Source organism: Saccopteryx bilineata, chromosome X (genome assembly GCF_036850765.1).
Source record: "Saccopteryx bilineata isolate mSacBil1 chromosome X, mSacBil1_pri_phased_curated, whole genome shotgun sequence".
Classification (NCBI taxonomy): domain Eukaryota; kingdom Metazoa; phylum Chordata; class Mammalia; order Chiroptera; family Emballonuridae; genus Saccopteryx; species Saccopteryx bilineata.
In genome coordinates, this window is record NC_089502.1 from 97,395,353 (window position 1) to 97,407,466 (window position 12,114).

Sequence of the window (12,114 nt, forward strand, 5' to 3'; positions counted from 1 at the left end):
CCTGGCAATTTGTCAAAACATTGTCACAGTCACAAGGAAAGAGCAGTGCCTTCTTGCAGGCTCTTTTACATTATTACTTGAGAGTAGGATAATGTGTGGGCTTTTCATGGCAACGGCAATGTATACTGCTTACAAAAATTAGGGGGTATTTCAAAATGAATATGAAGCATGTAAGGCCAGTAGTTGCAGCAGTCGAGGCCTTGCACATGCAGGTTCTCATTAGATTAGGACAGATGGTAAAGAAAGAGTGGAGCCAAAAAATGGTGGGCCATGTCTTTATTAAAGTTTCACACCGGCCGACAAGCGAACACATTGGGGTCCCAAGCCACTGACTCGTTCTCCGGTTCCACAACCAGGAGAATCTTCTCCAGTTTCTCCTAGAATCAAAGGCCTCACCAGTTTTAGCAGAGCTCGTAAAGCCTCTCAGCTCTTGTTCCCCATCTGCACACCTTCTCTTTCCCTGCCAATATGGCTTCTCTGCACAAACTGGCTTTTTCCTCAGCACTCTGCATTCTCTTCATTCTTACTTTGCAAACATGGCTTCTCTCTCTTTCTCTGCCAACATGGTTTCTTTTTCAGCACTCTTTATCTTCTTCTCTCTTGCTCTCTCTTCTCAAAACTTTCTGGCATGAAAACCTCTCCTCCAGCAAACATTAGCAAAACAATGGCCCTTCCCAATCAAGAAAGTAATTTGCAATTTCACAGACCACATATACCTGATGCTGCCCATTCCCCAAAGCAAACTATAAGCAAGCAAATATTAAAATCATATTTTACAAACTTATTTGACTAACATTCCACCCCTTTTGCTCTCTTTGCAATCCACACCACAGGCATTTATGCGCAAGGAATGAGGTACATTATACAAACAAATTACAGTAACAGTAAAAGTCATACAATTTCAACAATTACAAAGGTACCCTTTATAATGTCTTCCTAAGCACTTTGCCCAAAGTGCAAAGTGTCCTTGGAGCTTCTCTCCAACTTGATGAAAGGCTTCCTGGTACAGGAGAGCCTCCACCAGAACTGCCCCCCACCAGAGTCTTTCATATTATCCAAAGCCACATGTCCATCCAACATGGAAGTTGGCGCCCCCTCTAGTCACAGTCCAAGAGTCAGTTCATGCACATGGGGCCTCAGGCCTCCCCTTTCATCTCTGCTATCCTGGCAGCTCTTAAGGCACTGCCCCAAGGAGGAGCACATGGCAATGGTGGCCAACATTTCCACCTTTGCTCCAGAGATCATGATGCCATCCACCCCTATTTCCCACAATTGCAAACCTACCAGGGGCTTAGTAAGTACTTTTTGCTGCTGAGCTTTTATCTTCTGAAGTTTATCTTCTGGCAGTTTCAGCCCAAGTCTCCTTATCTTCAGAAGACAAGCAGGAAATGCTTGCTTCCACCAACTCAGAATCACTCCATCAGCACGGCTCCATCTTAGGTTCCAGTAGCTGCCAGCTTTTGTGAAACTGAACCCACAGTTGTTCCTCCAACAACTACTTCTGCCAACATTCAACTTCCACGGTAAACTGCAACTCATGAATCTGTGCGGCCTCCTTCTACAGTGCTCACTCCAGGTCCAGGATCTATCTGCATTTCTTTCTCCCATGGCCATTCCACTCCTTCCATTACTGCTAGGTTTGCAGGCCTTAGGCTGCCTTTTGCATAGTGCTCTCGATTTTCTCTCACAGGGCTGTAAAAAACAGCCAGCCCACAGTCCCCAAAAGGACAGCCAAGGGGAATCATAACAACAACCAGTCATCTGGGTTGGTGGTAGTGGCTCCATACCGACCTGATCTGAATCCTGCCAACTATGCCAGATGTAAGGCCAGTAGTTGCAGCCATCAAGGCCATGCACATGCAAGTTCCCATTAGATTCAGGCAGATGGTAAACAAACAGTGAAACCAATATGTAGTGGACCATTCTTTTATGAAAGTCTTGCACTGGTCGATGAGCAAACACACAGGGCTTCCAAAGCCACTGATTTGGTCTCTGGTTCCACAACCAGGAGAATCTTCTCCAGTTTCTCCTAGAATCAAAGGCCTCACCAGTTTTAGCAGAGCTCGTAAAGCCCCTCAGCTCTTGTTCCCCATCTGCACACCTTCTCTTTCCCTGCCAACATGGCTTCTCTGCACAAACTGGCTTTTTCCTCAGCACTCCGCATTCTCTCCACTCTCATTTTGCAAACATGGCTTCTTTCTCTTTCTCAGCCAACATGGTTTCTTTTTCAGCACTCTATATCTTCTTCTCTCTTGCTCTCTCTTCTCAAAACTTTCTGGCATGAAAACCTCTCCTCCAGCAAACATTAGCAAAACAATGGCCTTTCCCAAGAAGAAAGGTAATTTACAATTTGACAGACCACATATACCTGGTGCTGCCCAGCCCCCAATGCAAACTATAAGCAAGCAAACATGAAAATCATATTTTACAAACTTATTGGACCAACTAAGCAATAAAAAAGAAGCACTTGATTTTTTTAAAAACATCAGAAAAGCAAATGACAACATTATGCAAATGTGATGCAAAACCAATTTTTATTTTATTGGTGAAAATGCACTATACAAAGGGCTGAAAGTGGCCCTGGCTGGTTGGCTCAGCGGTAGAGCGTCGGCCTGGCGTGCGGGGGACCCAGGTTTGATTCCCGGCCAGGGCACATAGGAGAAGTGCTCATTTGCTTCTCCACCCCCCCTTCCTCTCTGTCTCTCTCTCGTTGTAGCATGTGTCATAATTTCATTCTTTTTTAAAGCCAATCAATATTCTATTGTATGTATATATCACATTTTTCTTATTCATTTATTTATTTATTTATTTATTTTTAATGGGGTGACATCAGTAAATCAAGATACATATATTCAAAGATAACATGTCCAGGTTATCTTGTCGTTCAATTATGTTGCATACCCATCACCGAAAGTCAGATTGTCCTCTGTCACCCTCTATCTAGTTCTCTTTGTGCCCCTCCCCCTCCCCCTTCCCTCTCCCTCTCCCTTCTCCCCCCGTAACCACCACACTCTTATCAATGTCTCTTGGTTTCACTTTTATGTCCCATCTACGTATGGAATAATGCAGTTCCTGGTTTTTTCTTATTTACTTATTTTACTCCATATAATGTTGTCAAGATCCCACCATTTTGCTATAAATGATCCGATGTCATCATTTCTTATGGCTGAGTAGTATTCCATAGTGTATATGTGCCACATCTTCTTTATCCAGTCATCTATTGATGGGCTTTTTGGTTGTTTCCATGTCCTGGCCACTGTGAACAATGCTGCAATGAATATGGGGCTGCATGTGTCTTTACGAGTCAATGTTTCTGAGTTTTGGGGTATATACCCAGTAGAGGGATTGCTGGGTCATAAGGTAGTTCTATTTTCAGTTTTTTGAGGAACCACCATACTTTCTTCCATAATGGTTGTACTACTTTACATTCCCACCAACAGTGGATGAGGGTTCCTTTTTCTCCACAACCTCTCCAACATTTGCTATGACCTGTCTTGTTAATAATAGCTAATCTAACAGGTGTGAGGTGGTATCTCATTGCAGTTTTAATTTGCATTTCTCTATCTTATTCATTCATTAATCGATGGACACTTGGATTAGCTATTGTGGATAATGCTGCTATGAACAAGGGTGTACAAATATGTCTTTGAGACCTTGCTTTCAATTCTTTTGAATTTATATTGATTTTCTTGATTTAGTTTTATCATTAAAAATTGGGATCTTTTAATAAAATTTGGAAAGTTTTTAACCATTATTTATTTAAGTATTTTGTCTGCCCCTTACTCCCCTTCTTTTCTTTCCAGCACTCACATTAAGCATATGTTCGTGTGTTTAATGGCGTCTAAACTGTCTCTAAGTATTTATTTTCTTAATTTTTCTTTCTCTTCTTCATATTGCATAGTCTCTTTAGATTTATTTTTAATCTTTCTGATTGTTTTTTCTGCAAGCTCAGGTCTACTGTTGAGCCTCCCTGGTAACTTTTTTATTTCAGTTATTGAACTTTTCAACACTATATTTCGTCTTTGTATCTTTTTGAAACATTCATCTCATTATTGGCATTCTCTCTCTCTCTCTCTCTCTCTCTCTCTCTCTCTCTCTCTCTCTCTGTGTGTGTGTGTGTGTGTGTGTTTCTGAAGTGAGAAGCAAGAAGGCAGAGAGACAGACTGCTGCATGCACCCAACCAGGATCCACCTGGCAAGGCCACTAGGGGTGATGCTCTGCCCATCTGGGTCGTTGCTCTGCTGTAATCAGAGCCATTCTAGCACCTGAGGTGGAGGCCATGGAGTCATCCTCAGTGCCTGGGCCAACTTTGCTTCAGTGGGGCCTTGGCTGTGGAATGGAAGAGAGAGATAGAGAGAAAGGAGACGAGGAAGAGTGGAGAGACTGATGGGCATTTCTCCTGTGTGCCCTGGTCAGGAATCGAACCTGGAACTTCCACATGCCAGGCCGATGCTCTACCACTGAGCCAATTGGCCAGGGCCCATTTCTTTAAACATGCTTTCCTTTGTGTTTTTTGTTTTGGGGGGATTTTAAAAGATATTATTTATTGATTTTAGAGAGAGGAGAGAGAGAGACAGAGAAAGAGGTAGAGGAGGAGAGGGAAGCATCAACTTGTTGCTTCTTGTATGTTACTTGACGGAGGAAGCCCGGGATTTCAAACCAGCAACCTCAGTATTCTAGATCCATGATTTATCCACTGTGCCACCACAAGTCAGGTTTCTTTGGTTTTTGAACATATTTGTAATAGCTGCATTAAGTCTTTTCCTACTAAGTCCAATACCTTCACCCTCTCAATGGTAGTTTCTATCGCCTGGTTTGTTCTGTGCACGGATCACAGTTTTCTGGGTTTTGACTCTCTTACTATTTTTTGGAAAATTGGACATTGTATAGAATACATTATACTAACTCTTGGTTTTGGTTACTGTGTTCCACTTATCTCCTGGCTCCCCACCACCACCAAGTTTCTTGTTGTTGCTGCTGGTTTTATGTTGTTTGCTTATTTGTTTAGTGACTTGTTTGGGATAATTCTATGTGCAGGTTGTGATATGACTGCTTATTCTTTTTCCTTATTGTTATTTTTTTCAGTTGAATTGTTAAAAAATTAAATTTATTGAGGTGACATTGGTTAATAAGATTATGCAGTTTCCAAGTGTACAGTTCTTTGATACATCATCTGTATATTGCATTGTGTGCCCACCACCCAAAGTCAAATCTTCTTCCTTCATCATTTATCCCCTTTTTACCCTTTACTTCCCTCCTACCCCTTTCCCTCTCATAACCAGCATACTGTTGTCTGTGTTTATGAGTTTTTATTTGTTTGTTTTGTTTGCTCATTTGTTGCTTTCAGTTTTCAGTTTTATATCTCTCATTCAAAAGAATGAAACTGTTTGTTCCTATATACAAGAATTAACTCAAAATGGACCAAAGACCTAAATATAAGATCTGAAACAATAAATTCCATAAAAGGAAACATAGGTACTGAACTTATGGACCTTGGTCTTAAAGAGGAGTTTATGAATTTTACTTCAAAAGCAAAAAAATTAAAAATAAATAAATGAGAGTATATCAAACTAAAAATTTCTTCACAGTAATCATCTCATTCTTTTAAAAATTGATTTGAGAGAGAGAGGAGGGGAGAGACAGAGAGAGAAAGAGAGAGAGAGAGAGAGAGAGAGAGAGAGAGAGAGAGAGAGAAAGGAATATCGATCTGCTCCTGCATGTGCCCTGGTGCCCTGGCTGGGGATTGAATGGGCAACCTCTATGCCCTGGGATGATGGCCTAACAAACCAAGCTATCCAGCCAAGGTGAAATAATCTTATTCTTATTTTAAGCCTGGCATTTTAAGAGTCATTCCTGGTCAGCAGAGTTTATTGGTCAGTCAGTAATTGGCCAGCAATTGTGCATATGCCCTTTGAGCCAGTAAGCTATCCATCCTTTGATGTTGGATCTGTGTGTGTAGATTGGGGACTGCTTTCAAAGTGCAAAGACCATACAAGTATGTTCCACACTTATTCAGGGACTGGAAGATCACAAGTACTCTCCATGGATGCTCTAAGAGGGTACAGTCTTGCTTATACACACAGCTTTCTGAAGCATCAGGGGTAAGTATGATCTTTGACTGTCTCTTTTCCTGCATCTCCCTCTTAAATATCTGATTGGCCTGTCATTTTGTTTGCCTGTACTAGTCTCATGAAACTGTTAACAATCTCTAATTGTTAGCCAGTAAGATCACTGTTTTCAACAATAGTCTCAGGCATATCCTGCTCCAAATAAAGTCATCTCTCTTAGTCAGGGCCTCAGATCTGCCAAGCTTCAGAGTTTCCCATGCCCTCTTTTTTCTCTCCACCATAGAGAGAGTTGGAATAATATGGACATATAGAAACTACCGTTATTCATGTTCTGCTTTATCCTTCCCAAAGTTTGTATGCTTCCCAAAGAACCCTCTGTGCTACAGATCTGGTGTTATAAGAGGGATTTAGAGGGGAGAGCCACAAACCTTCATCTGCTGCCTCATCTAGAGTGAAACTTCTACACTATGAAACCAGAGCTGAAGGAGGATGGAAACTGATTGTCTTCATGGGCTGCCTTACCCACCCAGAATATATCTTTTACAACACAGAGCTACTGAGAATGGGAGCAGCTCCTGGCTCAAATGTCACAGGCTCTTATTGTTTTTACTGAGATTTAGTAGATTTTCTTGAATAAATGTTTCTTAGTTTGTTTTTGTTTTGACAGTTTTCTCCAGTGCCACTGTTTTTCTGGAGAGAGTATTTACTGAACTCCTTATTTAACCACTCTGGAAGTCTCATTTATCCCATGATGATTTGATAACAACAATTAAATTCTTTCTGTTCTGTGAAAGAATCAGATTCATAAAACTTCTGAGGAAAACATCAAAGTTAATATGGAAACCACTTACCTCTGGTTGTAGTCCCTTGTAAGGCTTGCTGTTTCAACCCTTTACTAAGGTAGATGGTTTTTGCCATACCCTGTAGGAGCCCAAGTGATCCTTTGCCTCGCTGTTACAAGTGTTTGTCAGAGTGGATAGAATTTGCGCATCTCTAGCTCAGGGAAGATTGACACTCTGATAACAAAAAACTGTTCATATCCTTTTATGTAGCTTGGTTAGGCTCCCCTGACTTTTGCATACACCTCTTACATGGTTCAGTAAGCATATATCCAGGTCATCTGTGGCCCAATTCCTTGTGTCTTCATCTCCTCCCACTTGCCTAGATTAATTACCCTAGATCAGTGGTCCCCAACCTTTTTTGGGCCATGGACCGATTTAATGTCAGAAAATGTTTTCATGGACCCACCTTTAGGGTGGGACAGATAAATGTATCACGTGACCGAGACAAGTGTCAAGAGTCTTAGACCGATGTAACAGAGGGAATCTGGTCATTTAAAAAAAATAAACCATCATTCAGATTTAAATATAAATAAAACGGAACTAATGTAAGTTATTTATTCTTTCTCTGCGGACCGGTACCAAATGACCCATGGACCGGTACCGGTCCACGGCCCGGGGGTTGGGGACCACTGCCCTGGATACCTTTGGTTCAGCAACATCACACAATAGATATTGCTATGAATTGTTTATGTCTCTGCTTTGCTTTTGCCAGACTTGCAACCTCTTTGAGGCAAAAAAATCTCATCTTATCCAAAAGAGTACTTGATACATTATTGAAGTGATAATATTTATAATAGTAATAACTAAATATTATAAAATAATATCTAAAACTAAGGGCTAACTATGTTCCAGGAAATATTCTACAGAATTTATATTATTAATTCACTATTAATAAAGCCTCAAAACAACCCTATGTGTTATTATTATCTCTGTTTCACAGATAAGAAAACTGAAGCACAGAGCATGTAAGTAACCTTTGTTAAACTGTATTTGCTAATAGAATAAAAATTTGAAATAAAGAAAATCAGTCAACTGCAGAAAAGATAGCCAAGTCACCTCCAGTCTGTGATATAATAAAGCTTAGGATTCCAGGGAGACTATGGATTTTGCTGATCTTGCTCTGATGTTGGGGAAAAAAATGATTTTGTGTCTCTAAGGCTTTGAAACAGTGCCATTTCTCAAGTGTGTCAGTCTGTGACTTTATCCAGAGAAATTGGGGTGATAATGGAATAGGGGTTTGAAGCGGTATCCTGCTGCTTCCTTCCAGAATTGTCAGGACAACTTTCTGAGGGTGGGCTGCCTCGGTCATGATCCTGCTCCTTGCAAGGACATGTGTGCTCTCAGGCCTGAAACCTTTTGTCATTTAAACTTTCATCTTGTTGGTGGATTGGGCATGTATTTTTGAAACTGCAGTTTTTTCTTTTTCTTTATTTAAAGTTAAAGCTAGAAACTTTTGACTATCCTGAAACTCTCTCTTTTATAATGTCTCGCTTTTAAAAAAAAAGTGAAAGAGTTGAACCTCGGTCAGACAGACTAAAATAGTCACATGGAGGGATGTAGAGGCAGACACTCACAGCAATGTGATTATTGTGTATCCTGGGCCAGGGTCCTGACATTACATTGACTTTTTATAGTTCAGTTTATGCATGATTATACACTGCTCACAAAAATTAGGAGATCAGGAAACATGCAGATACTCCAGTACTTTCAGCCCTTTGTTTGTTTGTTTGTTTGTTTGTTTATTTATTTATTTTGTATTTTTCTGAAGCTGGAAACGGGGAGAGACAGTCAGACAGACTCCCGCATGCGCCCGACCGGGGGATCCACCCGGCACACCCACCAGGGGCGATGCTCTGCCCACCAGGGGGCGATGCTCTGACCCTCCGGGCCATTTTTTGCTCCAATGGAGCCTTGGCTGCGAACCTTTAGAACCTAAGTGAGATAAACCAGTCACATAAAAAAAGACAAATATTGCATGATTCCACAAGTATAAAGTACTTAGAGTAGTCAAAATCATAAAGACAAAGTAAAATAGTGGTTTTGAGGGCCTGGGAGAGGGGTAATCGGGACTCATTTTTCAGTGAGTACAGACTTTCAGTTTTACAAGATAAGAATTTTGAAAATTGATGGTGGTGATGGTCATATAACATTGTGAATATATTTGATATCACCAAACTATATATACATTTACAAATATTTAAGATGGTAAATTTTATGTTACATGTATTTTATCATAATAAAATAAATTTTGGGGGGAAAATTATAGGATAGAAGTTTTGCTAAATATTTCTTAAGAGAAAGTGTATGATACAAATATTCCATGCCTGCCTCATGTGGCAAACAACTCCTCAAGACGTGGGCTGGCTGTCCTGAGGGACAATTTATTGGAGCACTTTGTTGGTCATTTTCCCACAGCTTCTCCCATTTGCTTCTCATTGGACTCTGCACAGTAGAAAGGGTAATAATTATGATCTGCACCATGACTGGCAACACTTGCATTTGGGAAGTTACATAACTTGTCTGTGATGAACTAAGACTGAAACTAGGGACAGGAAGGCTACTTCCACCGGCCACACTGTGCTTAGTCCACTTTCTGCTGGTCACAATGGCAGGCAAAGAGAGGTGCTCAGGACTGACTGCCTACACCAAGGTCAGCAAATTTTTCTATAAAGGGCCAATTAGTAAATAATTTAAGCTTTGTGGGCCAGATGGTCTCCGTCGGAACTATCCTGCCATTGTAGCAGAAAAGCAGCCATAGACATATGTGAACAAATGAGGGTGACTGTGATCTAATAAAACTTTATTTAAGAAACAGGTGGCAAACTGGATTTGGACCAAGGACCCTAGTTTGTTTATCCTGAGTCTATACTCTTAGGAATAGAGGCAGCCCCTCCAGGACTCTTACCACCGCAAATCAGCTCCTTGGTACAAAAATATCTTGGCTGTCAAGTTATGACAGGGTTGCCTCAGGCATAAATAACACTTGGCTGGCTGCATGGTAACCCAGCCGGATTCTGCTCAGTGCATCCACTGTTTTCTTGTCCTAGCTCCAGTTGCAGCCCAGCTCTTTTAGCTCTCTGATGGAGATTATTTTCTGACTCTTTAGGATTTTATTTTAGTCTGGATTGTTTTCCCACACTCCTTCCCACTGTGCTTCTCCAACCCTCAAATTATAAAATCATCTTCATGTAGTCCTTTTCTTTGGGTGGCAATCTAAAGCCATTTTGCCTTTCTTAATAAATTCTGATCAGCTAAGGTGGTCCTTTCCCACTGTTCACCATACCTCTTCTATCTGAGTAAAATGACTTGTTCCCTGAGCCTCAGTTTCTTTCAATATCTTCCCTTTCTCTCCATTTTAGTTCTAATAAGATCACCTAATTACATAAAAATTCTAGTCTATTATCAATTTTTTAAATCAAATTAGCATTCTTAAAGCTTTATTTATTCAGTCATGTCATCATTTCAACAAATAATTATTGAGTTCTTGCAATAGGATAAATGAAATAGGTATATCTTTGGCCCTTGTGAAATTTGCAATCCAGTTTAGGAAACAGGTCAATAAAATCACATTAGAGAGGATCCTGGGGAAATGTGTAGGAGGATTGCTTAACTTTATTTCTTAATCTGTTTTGCTCTGTGCAGCATAGGATAAAACAATGTAACTTCACTGACCTGGGGAAAGGCTTTATTTTATTTATTTATTTTTTTTAGTGAGCATTTTAACAGGAAGACACTGGACCTATCTTTCTGAACATATGGGAGTATTTTTGAACACATGGTAGGTTTTGTATTCCTCTGTGGTTTCTGCCAGCTCTGGTTGCCTCTTAACACTACTCATACCAGAAATGTGTAGATTCAGGGACCTTCCAGGTTCTGTGCCTGGTTGGCCAAATACTTGGCTATAGCCTTTCATAGGTGAAAAAGATATGTGCTCAGTTTTTAGACTGTGAATCTCAGCATATTCAGGGTGTGAAGAAGTGCCCCACAAGTTATTCACTGAAACCCATGCAAAGAAAAAGATACATTAGAAAATTTTCTGGGCCCTGGCCAATTGGCTCAGTGGTAGAGTGCTGACCCAGGGTATGGATGTCCTGAGTTCGATTTCCGGCCAGGGCACACAGAAGCACCCATCTGTTTCTCCATCCCTTCCCCTCTCACTTCTCCCCTCCCACACCTGCAATCATGGCTGTATTGGAGCGAGCTGGCCCCATGCACCAAGGATGGCTCCATGGCCTCCACCTCAGGTACTAAGAAGAGTTTGGTTGAACAATGGAGCAATGCCCTAGGTGGGCAGAACATCGTCCCCTAGTGGGCTTGCCTGGTGAATCCCTATCGGGGTGCGTGCAGGAGTCTGTCTCTGCTTTCCCCTTCTCACTGAATAAAAAGAAAAAGGGAAAATACCTTTCTGTTATGTAGGCTGGCTACCATGGTTAACAACAATTTCTTCCAGATACGGGCAATTTTAAATGCAAAGTCAGTTGAAAATCCATTTGTAATTGCAGGATACAAAGTTTCATGAAAGGTGGCAAGATGAAATGTGCTACAGATAAACCACACAGCTAATGTTGGTGTCTCCACTCATGAAATGTCCTACACATTGATTCTACCTTACTTGGTATATCAGGCAGCCCTTCAGTCATTTTTCACAACAGTATTTAAAAAAAGCAAAACAAAGTTTTTTCATACAGATAGTACAGGCTATCTCTCCACAAAAGATTTCCCTCAGATTCCAGAGCTCTGCCCCATGCTTGTATCCACTCATCAACAGGTTCATGAAAAATATGCCTGTCAATTATGGTAGAATCCTGGTACACTTCATGTTGGGTGGTATGTGTGTGTGGGTGGGGGGAGGAACTAGTAAACACTGGGTCTTTTCAAAGTTTCTTGCACTTTTTAAAATTCTTGTCTTAAATGTATTAAAATTTCAGTAGACAGAGAAGGACAAATACCATATGATCTCACTTATATGTGGAATCTAATAAACAAAATAATTTAACAAACAAAATGGAAACAGAAACATAGATACAGAGAGTAGACTGACAGCTGTCATAGGAGTGGGGGGGGGGCTAGAGAGCTGGGTGAAAAAAGGTGAAGGGATTAAGCCAAAAAGTTTTGTATATGAATATAACACATAGACACAGACAACAGTACGGTGATAGCCAGAAAAAAAGGGGGTTGGAGGAGGTAAAAGAAGGCAAAGGGGG